This window comes from Ornithorhynchus anatinus, chromosome 2 (genome assembly GCF_004115215.2).
Source record: "Ornithorhynchus anatinus isolate Pmale09 chromosome 2, mOrnAna1.pri.v4, whole genome shotgun sequence".
NCBI classification, from domain to species: Eukaryota; Metazoa; Chordata; class Mammalia; order Monotremata; family Ornithorhynchidae; genus Ornithorhynchus; species Ornithorhynchus anatinus.
The window spans coordinates 28,768,985-28,790,308 of record NC_041729.1 but is presented as its reverse complement, the minus strand read 5'-3'; the positions used below and the strand labels follow the sequence as shown (position 1 = coordinate 28,790,308).

Below are 21,324 nucleotides of genomic sequence, written 5' to 3'. Positions count from 1 at the left end.
GAAGCGAGGAGCAAAAGGTAAACATTCAAGTCATGCATGTAACCATTCTAATAAGATGGGAGATTGACAAATGTGAAACGGTAAAAACCAACGTCAAGAGCCAAAATTTAAAATATCATATTACATTTGATAAAATTATCAGGAAGCTGCGAAACTTAGTCTGCTGATTCAGGTGTGGTCCCGCTTATATCATCGCTGCGATAGAATGATCCATTGTTACCTCACTGTCGATTTTATTTTAATACCCACTTGAAATTCTCAGAATACGAATCTATCCGTGAGACGAGTAAACGTCCGAGCCAGTTCTCTGTTTCTGATGGCAGGGGATCAATTATCCGGGCACGGGATTGTGGCTAATGGTCGACACCAGATTGTCAAGTTTCACAGTTAGCTCAGCAATTATGAATATTGAATGCAAAATAATGGCCCCGGTACGGTGGACCCCATCCAAGTGGTCTGGAATCCATCACTTCAACCCAGGGGAGAGGAGGAGGGCCATCTTTCATCCAAGAGTGGACCGTGACTTCCCCAAGTGTGGCCGTCTGACATCAAGACCGTGGCGGCATTCTGTGCCAAAGAAACAGCTGAAGTGGGTTTGCTGGGAGGAGAATTCTACTCTCATTCTTTGGAACTGCTTCAGGCTCCCTGTAATGACTCAGAGGCAGAATATTATTTTTTCAGGCTAGATCAATTCTGGAGCTACAACATAAACCCCCTCACATCCAATAACAGTCCCATTGGTGCACGGCCAATATGAGGGAAAGAGATTTGTTTACGTTACGTGGCGTAAATAGAAAATATTATATATTGTCCTCTCAAAATAGGACTTGAGAATTGAAAAAACGAGCGACTACACTGGCCATGCCTGTGGTACAACAAGTAAAAACTCAATTATCTCAAGAGACTCGTTTTCCTCGGATTATGTTTATGCTGAAACAGATATCTTAAGCGGAGGAACTGATCCCTCCCCACAGTCTCTCCCGGTGTGATTTCTGATCCCCATCCAGCAGGATCCGAATGCACCTGGGCCTCCATCCCTTCGGAAGGCGCCAGCCCCAGGTAAATTGATTCCTTCAATTGCCTCGTTGGTGGGGTTATTTATAAAGAGAAGATTCCCTCAGAGAGGTGAACGTGTGCCAGAACACGCTTCGCTAAATGTTTTCGGAGGGCCTTCTCCCGTTCGCTTCCGAAGCGGGCCACGGAAGCTCAACACGCTTTGCGGCCGTTCGCATTACCTGAGTTTGGCTAAGCCCCCGGGTGTGGATTGTCCCAGAGAGCACGGAATGAGGCCTCACATTTGTCCGAGGGACCCCATTCCGCAGCTCCTGAGGGTTCAGTTCTTGGTGGGTGAGCAGCTATAACTTGTGCATAATGATGCTTAGAGCTACATGTTTTATTTCTTGGGTTTTCAGTCCTTTCATAAAAGATGCATGCCGTATGAAAGGTTTTACATACATACCAAACAGGCCCGAGATTCGGGGCGATGAGTGTCGTATTTCACAAACGTTCCATTTTTACAATTGTTCTGAAGAAATCTGTATCAGCTGAATAGCCGATATTAAAAGGCTGGCGGAACTGAGGGACAGGGCCAGCCACACGTACCGGAGCACTACCGAGAGAATTAATTACCTGCCGTCAGAGATTTGTTTTATCCTTTGTTCTCTGTCCGGGCAACAGAAATGGGAGCTTTCTCCAGCCAGCTAATCACCACCCGTTTCCCGCCACAAGATCCTGGGTCGGGGGGCCGTGGGAAAGCAGAGTTGAGTCTCTGTTCAGACACCAGAAGCCGGGGCCAGCCGGTTTCAGTGGAGCCAGAATCGAGGCCCAGGGTACCTAACATTTGCCCCAGAGGGAAGGGTGGGTTTATTTGCCTGCTGCCACAACCCTGGGCAAGTCACTTCACTTCTCCGTGCCTCAGTTCCCATCTCTGTAAAAGGAGAATTAAAGCCGTAAGCCCTATATGGGACAGGGACTGTGGCCAACCAGATTAGCTTGTATCTCCTCAGTGCTTAGTCAGTGGCTGGCACATAATAAGCCCTTAACAAATACCACAATTATTCGTTTATTTACTTGGCTGCTCCTTGAAGTGAGTGAACAACTCAGAGCTAGTCATATAGGAAAGGCAGGGGCTTTCCTGGGGCCAGAAATCTCTCCTCGGTTCAGCAGGGAGCCCTGAAGAGACACGGATATTTTGGTGCAACCTCCCCATGAGTTCACGGCCCTCATCCCCCGGCGGATTGCTACATTCCATTGTGTAACATAATTACTACCCTATTGGCAATGAAGACTCAGCGGATCGTATTTCCTGAGCGCTTGCCGTGTGCAGAGCACTGTACTAAGCACTGGGGAGAGTATGATGCAATAATAGACACATTCCCTGATCGCAGCGAACTGGAAGAGTCCCACAGTCACAGGTTTGGCTGTCTGTAGAACGCTGGCTCGAGTCTGGCGGCTTACTCCCTAGAGATAGCAATAGTAATAAGAATACTACTATTTCTATTGCTAATAATATTAGTAATTGTACTTGTTAAACGTTAGCCATTTGCTAAGCCCTGTGCTTAGTGCCAGGGTAAATACAATTCAATAGCACAGACCCGATCTCTGTCCAAATTGGGGTGCACAGACAGAGGGAGAGACAACAGGTATTTCATCCCCGTTTTACAGATGAAAAAATGGAGAAGTGAAGTGACTTGCCCGAGGACATACAGCAGACAAGTGGTAATAATAATGTTGGCATTTGTTAAGCGCTTACTATGTGCCGAGCACCGTTCTAAGCGCTGGGGTAGATACAGGGTAATCAGGTTGTCCCACGTGAGGCCCACGGTTAATCCCCATTTTACAGACGAGGTAACTGAGGCACGGAGAAGTGAAGTGACTCGCCCACAGTCACACAGCCGACAAGGGGCAGAGCCGGGAGTCGAACTCATGACCTCTGACTCCCAAGCCCGTGCTCTTTCCACTGAGCCAGGTCTCCTCTCTCCCAGACTCATATTCTTTCCACTAGGCCACGCAATCGGGCTCTCACTTCTATTCTGCCGGGAAACTAAAGGCTTCCCGATCTCAAGTGGAGACGATCCAAAGTAGCCGAAGATCATTTCTGTTAATGGTTGGGCCTCCATCCCGAGCTTACAAGACTGGAAGAATTTATTACCGTGCTAATGGTTTATGCAGTGCCATTAGCGGCACCTCAGTCAATCGATCAACGGTAATCACTGAGCGCTTACTGTGTGCTGAGCACTGTACAAGGCGCTTGGGAAAGCTACAACAGAGTTGGTAGACATAATCCTTGCCCATAAAGAGGTTACAGTCTACCAGGGGAGACAAAAGTTAAAGTAGATAGGAGAAATAGTAGATCATAACAATATTTACAGAAGTACTGTGAAGCTGGGGTGAGTATCAAAGTGCTTAAAAGGTAGACAGCCAGATGCGGGGTTGATGTAGAGGGGAGGAAACGGAAAAAAACGGGCTTAGTCTGGGAAGGCGCCACGGAGGAGATGTGATTTTAGGAGGGTTTGGAAGGTGGAGAAAGTGAGGAACTCTCATCCCTACGAGTAACTTTCCCACTCCGGCAAGGGTGCCATGAGTGAGTTGGCAGGCGCTGGCCTAATGGATAGAGCTCAAGCCTGGGATTCAGGAGGACCTGGGTTCTACTTCCGGCTCCATTTGTCTCCTGGGTGACCTTCGGCAAGTCTCCTTACTTCTCTGGGCCTCAGTTACCTCCTCCGTAAAATGGGAATTAAGACTATGAGTCCCATGTGGGACAGGGACTGTGTCCAACCCGATTCAGTTTGATCTACCGCAGTGCTTATTACAGTGCCTGGCACTTAGTAGGCGGTAGTGGATAAAGCAGGGGCCTGGGAGTCAGAAGGTCACAGGGTTCTAATCCTGGTTCCGCCACTTGTCTGCTGTGTGGCCTTGGGCAAGTCACTTAATTTTCCTATGCCTCAGTTACCTCGTCTATAAAATGGGGATTAAGACTATGAACCCCATGCGGAACATGGACTGTGTTTGACCCAATTTCCTTACATCTACCCCAGCACTTAGTACAGCACCTGGCACATAGTAAGCGCTTAACAAATATCTTAATTATTATTATTATCCTTATCATTATTAACAAATGCCACAATTATTAATTTTATTATTAGACAGCGGCGCGGTCTTCACCCACGTTCCAACCAACTGCTGGCAGAACCGGGGACCAACACCTGATTCTCATGCTCTTTCCACCAGAACAGCAGCGGGCCTAAAAAGATTATTTCTATTCTTCTCTGGAGAAGAAAGAACTCCCAACCTACATCTCATACTTGAGGATCTAGGGATGTCTCCGACCGCACCTCTCCCTCATATAGATTTTGTGTAAAGTATTGAGGCTCTCCAATAAATAACTCCAGTGGCAGTGAGGATTCTATATTTACGTGCAGACTGAAGCGCAGTCCGGTGCAAGCTATAAGCAGTGACGTTACATTCAAAAGAAGCTCCGAATTCAGCCCAGCACTGACGGGAGGAGGAAGGGAAAGAGGAGGAAGAAGTAGATAAAAAGAAGGAGGGGGAGGTGCAGGAGGAGGAGGAAGAGGAGGAGGCAGAAGCCCTCAACCCAAGTGACACGTGACAAGTCGAGACTGCGTGAGATGGATTAGATTTCCACAAGTCCCTTACTTGGAGCGCATCTGCGCAGGGGGTGGAAATCAAGCTCAATTAAGGGCCTTCCATGTCACTATTCCCTGACATCGAGGAGTACGCCACATGTCACCCAGTGCGACGTGCCGAACTCTGATGGAAACACGACATCTTTAATTGCAAGTCACAGAACCTGATGAAACGAGGACAATGGAGATCACAGGCCTGGCTCCCACCTCATATTCACTGAGAGTGTTTTTCCCTTGTCAGGAACATTACAGTTCCCCGCCCATCACTCTCTTTCACTGAATAAAACTCAACTCGGCTCCACAAAGCCCAGTGCAAATATGCCAGGGGTTATTTGACACTCGGCGACTCAGAGGAGTCACTCGAGTGGAGATGTCACCCTGGGAATTTACAGAACTGGTCATTTCTGTACCTCGGCAGGGGAAAAGAAAACAAAACCTCACAGGCACTGAGTGGTTATGACTCTGACTGGAATGTATCTTCCAGTAATGTCCTACAAAGCTCAGCTGAGTGAAAAAAATAAGCTGAAACAATATCTTTAAACATTTTTAATTGCCCTGTCAAACTGACAATTTTAGAACTAATTATTGGGAAGACAATACCAGATATACTGAAGAGAGCATCAACGGTGTTTTTATGTAATTATGCAATTTAATGAATTGAAGGCTACAGTAATGTACTATTTTTGGTTAATTAGGGACTCCCTTTATGTTAATAATGTCATTTACTTCCAACTCACGGTATTTATTTTAAGTGTTTGAAACATTGGACATATTTTCCTCTGGCAGGAGCAAGTTGGGTATTTTTCGGATTATTGTATTTGCCAATCCAGCTATTTATAGTAGCCAGATTTCTTTCATTTGCTGATTGAAGAACTCCAACTGACTCCTATTATATTTCTGGCATCTCTCTTTTTGCACTGAATTTTAATTACCCCTTCGGTTAGGGTTCCTGTCGCTTCTTTATCTTCCCCATTTACGTGCGTCTTCTCTTTTCAAGACTTGTGTGGGGAAATCCTATCAGCCAAGGTGGAAATTCTCCACTGACACACCACATCGCCAGGGGTCCAGTGCACACATGGCGTAGACAGGTGTTGATCCACATGGCCTTTTCGCTTTCCTTTGTGCTTCCTTCTTATCCGGCAGCCTCACATGGTTTTATTGGATCCAATTCCTGGCAGCCAGGAGCCCACAGCAACACGGGAGTTCTACGGTTGTGAAAACACTGACGGGAGAGGAGAGGTGGGGTAGCTACAAAGCATGTATGCCTTTCTCCTGAAATCGCTCCGCCTGGTCCATTATTCCTCTGGCATCCATCGAACCAGAAAAACAACCCTTTCTCCCCTGAAGATAATAATGTTGGTATTTGTTAAGCGCTTACTATGTGCAGAGCGCTGTTCTAAGTGCTGGGGTAGACACAGGGGAATCAAGTTATCCCACTTGGGGCTCACGGTCTTAATCCCCATTTTACAGATGAGGTAACTGAGGCACACAGAAGAAGTTAAGTGACTCGCCCACGGTCACAAAGCTGACAAGCGACAGAGCAGGGATTGGAACCCATGACCACTGACTCCAAAGCCCATGCTCTTTCCGCTGCGCCACGCTGTTTCTGAAGATGTTGCAGGGTGCAGGACCCACCTATTTTTTGGTGCTGGGGAAGGTAGTTGAGCCAGCCGCCACGAACACATGTAGATAGAGTAGACTGCTAAGAGGAAAAGATATCTGCAGGAAGTACTACACCTGAAAAGAACAGATGAGAAGTCAAACTACTTTCTTCTTCCTCACAGGGGCATTTCTAAATATAATTATAGCATTTGTTAAGCGCTTACTATGGGACAGTCACTGTACTAAGCACTGAGGTAGATGCGAGCAAATCCGGTTGGACACAGTCCCTGTCCCACACGGCGCTCAGTCTCAATCCCCGATTTACAGATGAGGTCACTAAAGCACAGGGAAGTGAAGTGACTTGCCCAAGGTCACACAGCAGACAGTGAATTGGCGGAGATGGGATTAATAATGTTGGTATTTGTTAAGCGCTTACTATGTGCCAAGCACTGTTCTAAGCGCTGGGGTAGACATAGGGGAAGCAGGTTGTCCCACGTGGGGCTCACAGTCTTAATCCCCATTTTACAGATGAGGGAACTGAGGCACAGAGAAGCTAAGTGACTCGCCCACAGTCACACAGCCGACAAGTGGCAGAGCGGGGATTCGAACTCATGAGCCCTGACTCCAAAGCCCGCGCTCTTTCCACTGAGCCACGCTGCTTCTCTAGAATCCACGGCCTTCTCTCAAGAGAAAGCGGAGGTATTTATTCACACCCATTCACGTAAACAGGCAACACGGAGAATTGTCTTCTGCTTTAAGAATAAAACCTCCCTTCCCTGAATTAAAGGAGAAAGCCACCATTTCTGAAAAAGTCTGAAAAATAACGAAAATGACATAGATATGACCGTAAACTCAGTGTGGGCGGAATATGTCTATCAGCTCTATTGTATCGTACTCTACTTCACACTTAGTACATTGCTGTGCGCCATTGCACACACTCTCTCTACGTATACATATATATATATATATATATATGTGTGTGTGTGTGTATATATATATATACAGAAAGAGAGAGAGAAAGATAGAGGCATACCCTGGGACACAAACAGGATATGTTCCTTGAAAATATGTTTGTATCATGGGTTGTTTTCCCAGACTTAGAGGCAGTTAGTTCGGTTCCATTCCAGAACCAGCTTCCTTTTGACCAACAAGTCCTACGGGTAAATCAAAATCACATTATACATCATTCCCCAGCCTCCAATCCCCTCACCCCTTTCCTGGAGGCTTTTCTGACCCCCCCTCCCTTTGCAGAAAAATCCCAGTCCCCTCCTCAACTGGCTGTCCGGACCCCCAACCCCATCTGAACTTCAAAAGTTCAAACATCTTGCTTCAACTGTCAACATTAAAGGTAAATCAACTTCTTCCTCCCCCAACCTCCCCTCTTCTCCCCATTTTCTACCTTTGCCGGCTTCTCCTGTTCTGAGCCATTTGATTGCTACCAGGGATCCATCTGGACCTGTTCCGGTGGCCGCATGTCTTGGGCTCCCAAAGAGTAGCTTAGCTAAGTCGAAAGAAAACGGGAGCCGGAGGACCTGGATCCTAATCCCGGTTCTGCCGCTCGTCCGCTCTGTGGCCTGTTTGCTTTGCAAGACACTTCACTTCTCTGTGCCTCAGTTTCCTCATCTGTAAAATGGGGATTCAATGCCTGTGCTCTCTCCCATTATGTTGTGAGCTCCATGTGGGGCAGGGATTGTGCCCATAATAGTTATCTAGCATCTACCCCAATGCCTAGTACAGCGCTTGGTCCATAGTAAACGCTTAACAAATACCATCTAAAGAAAAAAAAAAGGAAAAAAAGAGCAGAAATCCAGTTTAGTGTTTAGGAGCATAGTGAAGAGAGCATGGGCCTGGTAGTCAGAGGGTAATGTGATCTATTCCCGACTTCGCCACTTGTATGCTATGTGACCTTGGGCGAATCACGTCTCTGTGCCTCAGTTACCTCTTCTGTAAAATGGGGATTTAGACGGTGAGCCCCACGTGGGACAGGGATTGTGTCCAACTCGATTTGCTTGTAACCATTCCAGGTCTTAGTACAGTACCTGGCACATAGTAAGCGCTTAACAAATACCGTCATTATTAGAGAACAGCTGCAAGGGCCCAAAAGGAGACCCAGAGAGGGCAGTTCCAGAAACCACAGCACCCGTGGGGAGGGGCAGGTAACCGAGATAAAACACGCCGACTCCCTGCCGCTTGGGGCAAGAAGAAAAGGTCAGAAGGGACCCACCCAGGGCCCCAGTACCATTTTCTCACCACCTCTCCCAAGCACCCACCAGAACAAGACTAATTCTGGTGTGTGAGATGGCAGCAGGCACGAGCCAGGGGCAGAAGACAATATTCATTCATTCATTCAATAGTATTTATTGAGCGCTCACTATGTGCAGATTGGAGAAGCAGCGTGGCTCAGTGGAAAGAGCACGGGCTTTGGAGTCAGGGCTCATGAGTTCGAATCCCAGCTCTGCCACTTGTCGGCTGTGTGACTGTGGGCGAGTCACTTAACTTCTCTGTGCCTCAGTTCCCTCATCTGTAAAATGGGGATTAAGACTGTGAGCCCCACGTGGGACAACCTGATTCCCCTATGTCTACCCCAGCGCTTAGAACAGTGCTCGGCACATAGTAAGCGCTTAACAAATACCAACATTATTATCACTGTACTAAGCGCTTGGAATGAACAAGTCGGCAACAGATAGAGACGGTCCCTGCCGTCTGACGGGCTCACGGTCTAATCTGGGTAAAAGGACGGACGGGGACGATGGCGATAAATAGAGTCGAGGGGAAGGACATCTCGTAAAAACGATGGCGACTAAATAGAATCGAGGCGATGTACATCTCATTAACAAAATAAATAGGGTGATGAAAATACATACAGTCGAGCGGACGAGTACAGTGCCGAGGGGATGGGAAGGGAGAGGGGGAGGAGCGGAGGGAGATGGGGGGAAAAGAGGGTTAAGCTGCGGAGAGGTGAAGGGGGGGCGGCGGAGGGAGTAGAGGGAGAAGGGGAGCTCAGTCCGGGAAGGCCTCTCGGAGGAGGAGAGTTTTAAGTAGGGTTTTGAAGAGGGGAAGAGGATCGGTTTGGCGGAGGTGAGGAGGGAGGGCGTTCCGGGACCGCGGGAGGACGCGGCCCGGGGGTCGACGGCGGGACGGGCGAGACCGAGGGACGGCGAGGAGGTGGGCGGCGGAGGAGCGGAGCGTGCGGGGTGGGCGGTGGAAAGAGAGAAGGGAGGAGAGGTAGGAAGGGGCCAGGTGACGGAGAGCCTCGAAGCCTAGAGTGAGGAGTTTCTGTTTGGAGCGGAGGTCGATAGGCAACCACTGGAGTTGTTTAAGAAGGGGAGTGACGTGCCCAGGTCGTTCCTGCGGGAAGATGAGCCGGGCAGCGGAGTGAAGAATAGACCGGAGCGGGGCGAGAGAGGAGGAAGGGAGCTCGGAGAGAAGGCCGACACGGTAGTCTAGCCGGGATATAACGAGAGCCCGTAGCAGTAAGGTAGCCGTCTGGGTGGAGAGGAAAGGGCGGATCTTGGCGATATCGTAGAGGTGAGACCGGCAGGTCTCGGTGACGGATAGGATGCGTGGGGTGAACGAGAGAGACGAGTCGAGGATGACACCGAGATCGCGGACCCGAGAGACGGGAAGGACGGTCGCGCCATCCACGGCGATAGGGAAGTCTGGGAGAGGACCGGGTTCGGGAGGGAAGACGAGGAGCTCGGTCTCGCTCACGTTGAGTTTTAGGTGGCGGGCCGACATCCAGGCGGAGACGTCCCGGAGGCGGGAGGAGGTGCGAGCCGAAGGGAGGGGGAGAGGACAGGGGCGGAGACGTAGATCTGCGTGTCATCTGCGTAGAGATGGTAGTCTAAACCGTGAGAGCGGAGGAGTTCACCGAGGGAGTGAGTGTAGATGGAGAAAAGAAGAGGGCCGAGAACTGACCCTTGAGGAGCTCCAGCCGTTAAAGGATGGGAGGGCGAGGAGGCGCCGGCGAAGGAGACCGAGAAGGACCGGCCGGAGAGGCGAGAGGGGAACCGGGAGAGGACGGAGTCCGTGAAGCCGAGGTGAGATAAGGTGTGGAGGAGGAGGGGACGGTCGACGGTGTCAAAGGCAGCAGAGAGGTCAAGGAGGATCAGAATGGAGTAGGAGCCATCGGATCTGGCAAGAAGGAGGTCACGGGTGACCTTAGAGAGAGCGGTCTCGGTAGAGCGGAGGGGACGGAAGCCAGATCGGAGGGGGTCCGGGAGAGAATGGGAGTGAAGGAATTCTAAGCATCGATTGTAGACGACTCGTTCTAGGATTTGGGAAAGGAAGGGTAGTAGGGAGATAGGGCGATAACTGGAGGGGGAAGTGGGGTCAATATACTTAGCACAGTGCCTGGCATATAGTAAGTGCTTAACAAATGTGGCAGTTATTATTATTGTTAAATGAGGGGAAAAAACAGAGTAGGGGGAAAAGTAAGGAACGTCCAAATTCAGGGTGCAGGAGTGGGGAGAAAACTGCATGGAAAAGTACAAGGGACCAATGCGGGGGTGTGGGGAGTAGGAGGAGATCAACTTACTTTCGGTGATCGGACATATCGGCAGCACTAGGTAGAAGTTAGAAGTCCTTTAGTGCACGAGGGAATGCATGGCTGATCTTCCAGGGGTGTGTTTGGCGAGCTGGCCAAAGCTTAGGGTACACCCATACTGCCGCTGCTTCCCAGAGCAATGCTACCACAACATAATTACTCAAGATTTATGATAAGAAAAATAGCTGCGGTATTTGTTAAGCCTTCACCACGTGCCAGGCACTCTACTAAGCACCGGCATAGACACGAGATCATCGGATCAGACGCGGCTCCCGTCTCCTATATGGAGCTCATAATTGAAGGGGGAGAGAGGGCAGGTTTTACAGATGAGGAAACTGAGGCGCAGAGAAGTTAAGTGGCGTGTCCAAGGTCACACTCTAGGCAAGTGGTCCTCTCACTCCCAGGTCTGTCTTCTCGCCACGAGGCCATGTTGCTCCTTTAGTACCCGATCCCAAAGGACTCGGGGTTGGATCTTGACTTGTCTTATGCCATCGAATCGTTTGCAACCCACAGTGACGCCATGGACACGTCTCTCCCAGAACACTCCACCTCCATCTGCAATCCTGCTGGTGGTGTATCCGTAGAGTTTTCTTGGTAAAAAATACAGAAGGGGTTTACCGCTGCCTTCTTCCGCTCTGTAAACTCGAGTCTTTGCCCTTGATTTTCTCCCGTGCCGCCGCTGCCCGGGACGGGTGAGCTTCAACTTGTAATAGATTGCCTTCCACTCGCCAGCCACTGCCCAAGCTAGGAATGGAATGATTTATTTTGTCAACGAGGTGTCCATCCCCTTGATTCTATTTATCATGATTACGTTGTCTTGTTTTTGTCCGTCTGTCTCCCCCGATTAGACCGCGAGCCCGTCACTGGGCAGGGATTATCTCTACCTGTTGCCGAACTGTCCAAGTGCTTAGTACAGTGCTCTGCACGTAGTAAGCGCTCAGTAAATACTGCTGAATGAATGAATAGTCCTCTGCCTGACTCTACCTGCAGTAGAAGCGGCGTGGCTCAGTGGAAAGAGCCCGGGCTTGGGAGCCAGAGGTCAGGGGTTCGAATCCCCGCTCTGCCCCCTGTCGGCTGCGTGACTGTGGGCGAGTCACTTTACTTCTCTGTGCCTCAGTGCCCTCATCTGTAAAATGGGGATGAAGACTGGGAGCTTCATGTGGGACAACCCGATCACCCTGTACCCCAGCGCTTAGAACAGTGCTCTGCACATAGTAAGGTCTTAACAAATACCAGCATTATTATTAATCGAGACTGAGAGAGTTCCGGGGACTCTCCAGATGGGACCCTGAGAGGGGTGGATCTTGACAGCAGTGGAAATTACTGTGACAGTGTGGAAGCACTTAGGGAATTCACTTCTCTGCACCTGAGTTTCCTCAACTGTAAAATGGGGACTCAATACCCGTTCTCCCTCCTACTGTCCGGTGAGCCCCATGCAGTTAACTTGTATCTATCCCAGCTCTTACAACAGTGCCTGACACATAGTAAGCGCTGAACAAATACCATAGACTATCTGATCCCCCCCCCACACACACACACATATTTTAAATAATAATAATGATAATAGTAACAATAATGGTATTTGTTCAGCGCTTACTATGTGCAAAGCACTATTCTAAGCTCTGGGGGGATACAAGGTGATCAGTTTGTCCCACGAGGGGCTCACAGTTCAATCCCCATTTTCCAGATGAGGTAACTGAGACACAGAGAAGTTACGGGACTTGCCCAAAGTCACACGGCTGGCAAGCGGCAGAGCCGGGATTAGAACGCGTGACCTCTGACTCCCAACCCCGGGCCCTTTTCCCTGAGCCGCGCTGCTTCCCGTGCAAAAGATCCTTGTGCCCAAGCGTCAGAAGCGTAAATTAGGATCAGAATGGTTATTTCCAGGTATGTTCACTCTGCCACGTGACTGAATCGAGCCACAAACATGGCCTCAAGTCACTCTTCTAAATGTAAATTACAGATCAGAGAGGTGACACGGTTATGCTTGCAGACCTGTCCAGAGTGTCAGGAATTAAATGTTTTGAAATAACTTCAACATCTCCGATCTTCTACTTAGTCCATGTGAGACAGGGACCATGTCTAACTGGATCATCTCGCGTCTACCCCAACATTTAAAACAGTACCCGGCACATAGTAAGTGCTTAACAAACGCCACAGTCATTGTTACTGTTATTACTTTTACTGCTATTATTATCATCACTGTCCTTACCTTAACAGGCCCAAGGAGTCGTAGGCTTGGACAAGGAAGGGCGTGATGGGATATGAACTCGTGGGCAGAAAATATGTCTATCAAGTCTGTCATAATGTACTCTCCCAAGCGCTTAGACCAGTGCTCTGCAAAAAGTGAGCACTTAATAAATATGATTGATTGATGTGTACACAGACAGAAGATATCTCCAGGGATGTCTGTGTCATAGGAAAGCTATTTTGAAAAGGGGAAAACTGCGGAGATGAAAAAAATTCACTTCTTCCTTCTGGCCACAAAATAAAGTCTGAGCAACACATCACACACACAAAAAAAAAATCAACCCACCAACCATCCCCCTGCATTATCTCATCCAAAAATAAACACCATCTTAGCTAGCTGATCTGCTTTTCAATGGAAAAGACATTCAGTTTCCAATAAAGATTTCCAAACTGTTTACCCACTTCTATTTCTGCTTTCTTGGCCGTCTTATACATTTTTCACGAGCATTACTGTTTGTATTATTGATAGAATCTTCCTTGTGCATGCTCTTCCTTTGTTTATGCTCATACCTTCTCCCTTCAGGAGATCTTGGAAGTGGAGTCGACAACAACGGATGTCAGCGTAGGAGTAAAAAGGCCCAAAAAGAGGCAGCTGCAAGATTGATTATTTTGTAGCGTTAGAAGGGGAGGTGTGTTTTTTCAGAAGGTAGAGATGCACCTGAATGGAGGCAAAGGAATGATGTCTTCGTGGGCAGAGGATGTATCTCGTACTTCTGTTCATTCATTCAATCGTATCTACTGAGTGCTTACCGCATGCCTTTTGTTGTAATAATAATAATGTTGGTATCCGTGAAGCGCTTACTATGCGCCGAGCACTGTTCTAAGCGCTGGGGGAGATACGGGGTAATCAGGTCGTCCCGCGTGAGGCTCACAGTGAATCCCCATTTTACAGATGCGGGAACTGAGGCCCAGAGAAGTGAAGTGACCTGCCCACAGTCCCACAGCTGACGAGTGGCAGGGCCGGGAGTCGAACTCATGACCTCTGACTCGGAAGCCCAGGCTCTCTTCCACTGAGCCACGCTGGTACTCTCCCAAGCGTTTAGTGTAGTGCATTGCACTCAATGGGAGAGGCAGTGTGGCTTAGTAGATAGAGCACAAGCCTGGGAGTCAGAAGGTGTTGGGTTCTAATTCCGGCTCCGCCACTCGTCTTCTGTGTGACCTTGGGTAAGTCACTTCACTTCTCTATGCCTCAGTCACCTCATCTGCAAAATGGAGACTCGTGATATGAACCCCGTGTGGCACAGGGACTGCGTCCAACCTGATTACCTTGTATCTACCCCAGTGCTTAGAGCAGTGCTTGACACACTGGCAGCACTTAACATATACCATAATTATCATTATAGCATGGCCTAGTAGAATGAGTGTCTGACTGGGAGTCCGGAATCCCGGTTCCCATCCCAGTTCTTCCACTGACCTACTGCGTAACCTAGGGCAAGTCTTTTAACTCCTTTGGGCCTCAGTTTCCTTATGTGTCCCCATTTTCCAGATGAGGTAACTGAGGCACAGAGAAGTTGCGTGACTTGCCCAAAGTCACACGGCTGGCAAGCGGCAGAGCCGGGATTAGAACGCGTGACCTCTGACTCCCAACCCCGGGCCCTTTTCCCTGAGCCGCGCTGCTTCCCGTGCAAAAGATCTTTGTGCCCAAGCGACAGAAGCGTAAATTAGGATCAGAATGGTTATTTCCAGGTATGTTCACTCTGCCACTATTATCCTGCCTCTGCCACTTGTCAGCTGTGTGACTGTGGGCAAGTCACTTCACTTCTCTGGGCCTCAGTTCCCTCATCTGGAAAACGGGGATGAAGACTGTGAGCCCCACGGGGAGCAACCTGATGACCCTGTATCTCCCCCAGCTCTTAGAACAGTGCCCGACACATAGTAAGCGCTTAACAAATACCAACATTATTATTATTATTATTATTATGTGTCAAATGGGGATAGTATAGATCGTAAGCCACAGTTGGGAGAAGGTTTTTGCCCTTTATCTCTTCCAGCATTTAGCACATGCTAAAGCCTTAATGAGTTTCATAATTGTTTGACTCAATGACAGGAATCAGTCCTACAACTAGAGAGGCACTCTTAGTATTTCCCCATCCTCTGACCGGGTGATGAGATTGCTGGACGGGGGGAACCCGGCAAGGGAATCCGCTGACCAAGATGGCATTTGCTATCTAAGACAGCAGCAGGCACAGTGGATCAGAGGAAGATCTGTGGAATCTGCTGTGGAAGCTGAGAACAAGCACACGCACCACCTCTCCTGGGTGACTTCCCTACAAAACCACAATCCTATGGATACTAAGCCCTTTGATACTCGCCCCAGGCCCATGGGACTTTAGGTACCTAACCCTCTAGATTAAAAAATCACTGTGGGCTGGGAACGCGTCTAGCCATTCTGCTGCACTGTACTCTCCCAAACACTTAGTGCCGTGCTCTGCACCCAGTAGATGCTCCGTGAACACCGCTGGTTGATTGATGGATTTCCTTATACTCGACTGTTTCCTCCATCTGTAATTTATTTTAAGGTCTGTCACCCCCCATAGACTGTAAACTCTTTGTGGACAGGGATCACGTCTACCAACGCTTTTAAACTGAAATGTTCCAAGCACTTAGTATAGCACTCTGCCCATAGTAAGCACTCAGTAAATACCACCGATTGATCCGGCGATGGATAGACAATTCACCGAGGTCATTAATCCCCAATCAGAGGGCAAATTTAGCACCTTGTGCTTTAATGGCTTCATTCAGGCGTTTACTCAAGTAAAAATAGTAACAATAATATTGATTGTATTTGTTAAACACTTACTATGTGTGAAGCGCTGTTCTAAGCACTGGGGTAGATACAAGCTGATTGGGTTGGACCCAGTCCCTGTGCACCATGGAGCTCACTGTCTTGATCCCCATTTTATAGATGAGGTAATTGAGGAACAGAGAAGTCAAGTGACTTGCCCAAGGTCACACAGCAGCCAAGTGGCAGAGCCAGAATTAGAACCCGGGTCCTTCTGACTCCCAGGCCTGTAGCAGCGTGGCTCGGTGGAAAGAGCCCGGGCCTGGGAGTCCGGGGTCACAGGTTTGAATCCCGGCTCTGCCACTTGTCAGCTGCGTGACTGTGGGCAAGTCACTTAACTTCTCTGTGCCTCAGTCACCTCATCTGTAAAATGGGGATTAAGACTGTGAGCCTCATGTGGAACAACCTGATTCCCCTGTATCTACCCCGGCGCTTAGAACGGTGCTCTGCACATAGTAAGCGCTTAACAAATACCAACATTATTATTATTACCCTATCTCCTAGGCCATGAAGTGGAGCAATTGGATCCCTCATGCCCCCAAAAGCCCCTGTGGAAAAACAACCCAAACTGATGCTTAAGCCCCGCGATACCTAGATTTGCCGCCTCGAGTGAGAAATTGTGCCAGGCAATTGCTCATCTCTTCGCTTCAGTTGCCGGACCAGCAACGGCCGTAAAGAACCCCTTCTCGGGTAAGGGTTGCCAGCCGGTGCCCAGACTGTGAGGGTGTGAGAGCTGCCTAACCAGCCCTTCTTGCTAGTTAGGTGACCATGGTCTCAGAACACGGGAGAAGCTCCCGGAGCAGCCAAAGCCAAAGAAACCGAGAAGCATGTGCAAACCGGAATTTGGATCAGAAACCAGAATTCACCCCCAACAGATTCCTGGTGGTGAAGGATCTCATCTGTTTCCTCTCTCACTTCTGGCAGGCCTCAGGTCCAGGAGGACAGAACGCGTAAGCACTCAGTACAGTGCTCTGCACATAGTAAGCACTCAATAAATACCACTGAATGAAAGAGAGAACGAAAATTGTCAGTACTGTTTTCTGCCCAGATGCACTTTTCTGGGTCCCCCCCCCCCCAGAATTTCCACAGTTCCCCTGGATTCTACCTAGCATTCTTTTGGCCAGATTCTCCCTGAGTTCTCTTGCCAAATTGAGCAGGGTAGGAGGGAGGGGAAAGAAGATGCACTGCCGTTAAGCATTTATATCAGACAAGTTTAATTTGATCAGAATGGAAAGGATTTTGCTTCTGAATCAGTGCTTCCCAGGGCAGTTAGCTGGCCGCCATTCACCCAGAGATGAGAAACCTCTAGGCTGGGTAGGAAATGAAGGACACTGTTTCATTCAGTGTTTTCTCACAGATCCTGTTGAGAAAGGGTAGAACTGGGACTAGAATGTGGAGATGAGGACCGTCGTTTTGAGGGCCATTTTACCGGGGGGAGAAAGGGTCCCACCTTCTTCCCTCCCTATGCTGGCAGTGGGTGCACACCACATTTACCTGTAAATTGTCCCATTTTTGCAGAATTTGTATCACCCAAAAACAGAGGGGGAGGGCTATTTGGTGGGGGTTGTATAAGAATGAAGTCTAGCATGGAGGGGAGCTGGAGAAAAGAGAACGGTAGAAAAGGAGGAGAAGGAAAGGTGGGGTTAAGGAAGAGAAAGACCAAAGGGGATTTGAGAGTAGAATTCATACTTCTATTGCACTCACCCAAGTGCTGCATACAACAGGCACTCAGTGTATTACAGTAATGCCCTTTCTTTCCCCTCTTCCTACACTGGAGTTTATACATTTTAAAGAAGAAACTTTTGGGAGGGTCACCAGGTTCTGACTCTTCTCTTACTACCCTGCCACCTGCCACTATCACTGTTTACAATTAAAGTTATGTAGTAGGTACACTCCCCCCCACCTTTTTATCTCCTCCTCAAAAATCAGGAGGAGGTGGGGGAAATTATGTGCTACCTATGTGAGTTAATACAGTAATTCTCTCCCATCCTGACATGCCCACCGTGAAAAGGCAATTGATCCACAACTTGACGGATTTAGGCTCCTTTGTATCTCTCCATTCCCCAGAGTGGATGCCTAATACCATCAATCATATTTACTGAGCACCACCTGTGCCCAGAGCACTGATACATAGTGCTCAGGGGAGTACGAGAATCAGTAGACATGGTCCTTGCCCTCAAGGAGCTTATATTCTTGAGGGGGAGAAAATGGAAATAATTTATAGAGGGCAGGGATTGCATCTGCTAACTCTAATATTGTACTTTCCCAAGAACTTAGTAAAGTGCTCTGCATTCATTCATTCAATAGTATTTATTGAGCGCTTACTATGTGCAGAGCACTGTACTAAGCGCTTGGAATGAACAAGTCGGCAACAGATAGAGACGGTCCCTGCCGTTTGACGGGCTTACGGTCTAATCGGGGGAGACGGACAGACGAGAACGATGGCGATAAATAGAGTCGAGGGGAAGAACTTCTAGTAAAAACAGTGGCAACTAAATAGAATCAAGGCGATGTACATTTCATCTGCACATGGTGAACACTCTAAATACCACTGATATATTGATTGATTGATAGGAAGAAAGAAGAAAAGAGGATATATACATGAGTTAGTGTTTAAGTAATAGGGACTGTACGATGTGCATACGAGTACTATCGGAAACTGTGAGTTCACATATGTTCAGGTGGCACGAACGTGTTTAGGTAGCAACTGGAGGTTAGTTCTCCTTTCTTCAGTCGGAATCCATCCCCTCCACCTACGCATCTGACCCCATCCCTTCACACCTTATCAAAGTACTTGCCTCCTCCTTTTTTCCCTCCCTGACCTCCATCTTCAATTGTTCTCTCTCCAGTGGCTTTTTTCCCACTGCTTTCAGACATAGAGCATGGACCTGGGAGTCAGAAGATCACGGGCTCTTTCCCTGGCTCTGTCACTCATCTACTGTGTGACCCTGGACAAGTCACTTCACTTCTCCAGGGATCAGTTATATTATCTCTAAAATGGGGATTGAGACTGTGAGCCCCACCTGGGGCGGGAACTGTGTCCAATCTAATTTCCTTGTACGCCCCAGGGTTGAGTACAGTGCCTGGCACAGAGTAAGCGCTGAACAAATATCACAATTATCATTATTATTATTATAAAAAACCCTCCCTTGACCTCTCATTTTTTCATAAATGTAACTTTTTGGAAGTTTGAAATCTCTTTGATCTTCTTGGATTAATTAAAATCAGTTCCCAAATTATCAATCATAACTTACATGTGCTAACAGAAGGGCTTTTAAAAAGTATGTGCTCCTTCTGAAAATAATTAACCTATTTAAATGTTTAAGTCTTCGGAAAACATTTCATCTTGAACTGTGAAATGAGGGGAAAAATAAGGGGGATTAAAACTGTCCAGCGAGCTGAGGGTAGGCCTATCCTTTTCTTCTTAAAAAAAAAACCCATTCTAATGCTTGCAGATATCACTAATTTCTCGGTCTCTTCCCTGAACAACCCTGGCTAATACCCACCACGCCCTTCTCCATGAAATATTTGCTCTTCAGGTGTGTGAGAGGAGCAGAGAGGAACGGTGGGCTTTGAGCTCATTACTGAGATGTAGAAACCCTTCTGAATTGGAAGAGGAGGTCACTAACAGGGCTTGCTGGCTGTAAATGTGAGCCTGGCTGAAAAGACACAGATTAGTCTGCGATTTATGGCTCCGGCCATGTGCCGCCCCTGGCCCTGCTTTCTCTCCTGCCTCACGCCCATCCGGATCTAAGCAACAAAGAAAACACCCCATTCCTGACTGTTGTCCTGCCCCTGGGCTTCCCCGCCGCCCGCAAGCATAGTAGAGTTGCCTTATGTGGCTTGGCCTTCAGCTTTCTGTCGCCTCAGGCCTGGGCCGTGGGAGGAGCCAGGGCCGGGAATGTGTCATTTGTTTTGTGCGCGCCAAACACTTGGTGCGGCGCGCTGCATCCGGTGGGTTCTCAATATATATTCACCCCATAATGACAGAAGCAAATCCATAGCTAAGGATGGGTTCCAAACCCTTCCGAAGTCAGAGTGTGCCTTTTCCCACATTTGTGGAGGATGGTTTGCCACGGCAGGTCCAGCATCATCATTCCCCTTGTGCATTTTCTGAGCACGTCTTTGAGAACGGCGCTTCGGCCTTGGCAGGGAAGGAGCTTTGCAACATCAGTGGCATTTTCAGAGCATCCACTGTGCACAGAAAAACCAAAGTGAATACCAGTTAAAGTCAGAGGAGCTGCCCTCATGGGGTTTACATTCGAATGGGATCTAATGTGAATCATTTCTGAGAGGACACAACTGTTACTGTTCCAGATCCATCCTGGGGAGGTCTGTCTTCACACTTTGCTTCTCTAACAACATCAACCTATTTACTGCTCCAATCTCATCTCCCTTACTCTCGAGCCCTTGATCACGCCCTCCCTCCGGCCTGGAACGCTCTCTCTATTCATATCCAACAGACTACAGTTCTTCCCGTTTTCCAAGTCCTAATAAAACTGAATCTCCTCCATGAAGACTTCCCTAACTAATCTCTCATTTCCCCACCCTACTCTCCCTTCTGCACCTATCCCCTAAATGTTGTACACTCAACAGACCCACCCTACCCCCAAAGCATAAATCTATTCCACTGCTTTCTCCTACCTGTAATTCATTTTCATGTCTGTCTCCCGCATTACGATTGTAGACTTTTGGAGGGCACGAATCATGTCTACCGACTCTACTGAATTTATCCAAGCACTCAGTACAGTTTTATAAGCAAATAAGTGCTTGAAAGATACCAGGATTGGATTGATTGATCCAGAGCACCCAGATATTTGTTCCTACCCTTATTTGTCTATCCTTTCATCCCTTCCCATAGTGTCTGTGTCGTGGGTTCAAGAGCTCTGGAGTGTAAGCAGCCCCGAAACAGAGAAGCATCCAATCCATGATGATGATGGTGTTTGTTAAGCGCTTACTAGGTGTCTATCTCTATTCTACGCACTGAGGTAGATACAAGCTAATCAGCTTTGACACCGTCCCTGTCCCACATGGGGCTCACGGTCTTAATCCCCATTTTACAGATGAGGTATCTGAGGCACAGAGAAGTCAAGTGACTTGCCTAAGGTCACAAAGCAGACAAGTGGCAGAGCACAGTAAGTGCTCAACAAATACCACTGATTGAATGAATGAATGAATAAAGATCTTTATGACTCCCAGGTCCATGCTCTATCCACTAGGCCATGCTGCCTCCATCATTCCCACAAGCCAGAAGATGCATGAGTCTTTCTTCAGCGCCTTTAAAACTGGCTGTAAAATTTAAAATTGCCTTTAAAAATGTCTGTACCTCAGCCAATTAACGACTTCCATTAAAGAGCGGATTATCTTCCCTCTTGGCCATCTTTTACCTCCTCTCTTCAAACACCGAACAGTACACTCTCGGATCGGCTTTGTTCTCTTTCCATGAGGATGGCCGTCATTTTGCCTCCCTCAAAAGAAATCTACCGAGATCTGGCTTC

The 21,324-nt window shown here is 48.3% G+C and overlaps 1 long non-coding RNA gene across 1 annotated transcript; it reads left to right on the top strand.

Moving 5' to 3' along the window:
- Positions 1 to 312: 312 nt before the first annotated feature.
- LOC114806537 lies at positions 313 to 4,396 on the top strand. The gene is made up of 2 exons (XR_003754578.2): positions 313 to 1,059; positions 4,146 to 4,396. It is a non-coding gene; the product is annotated as an uncharacterized LOC114806537 (long non-coding RNA).
- Positions 4,397 to 21,324: the final 16,928 nt, after the last annotated feature.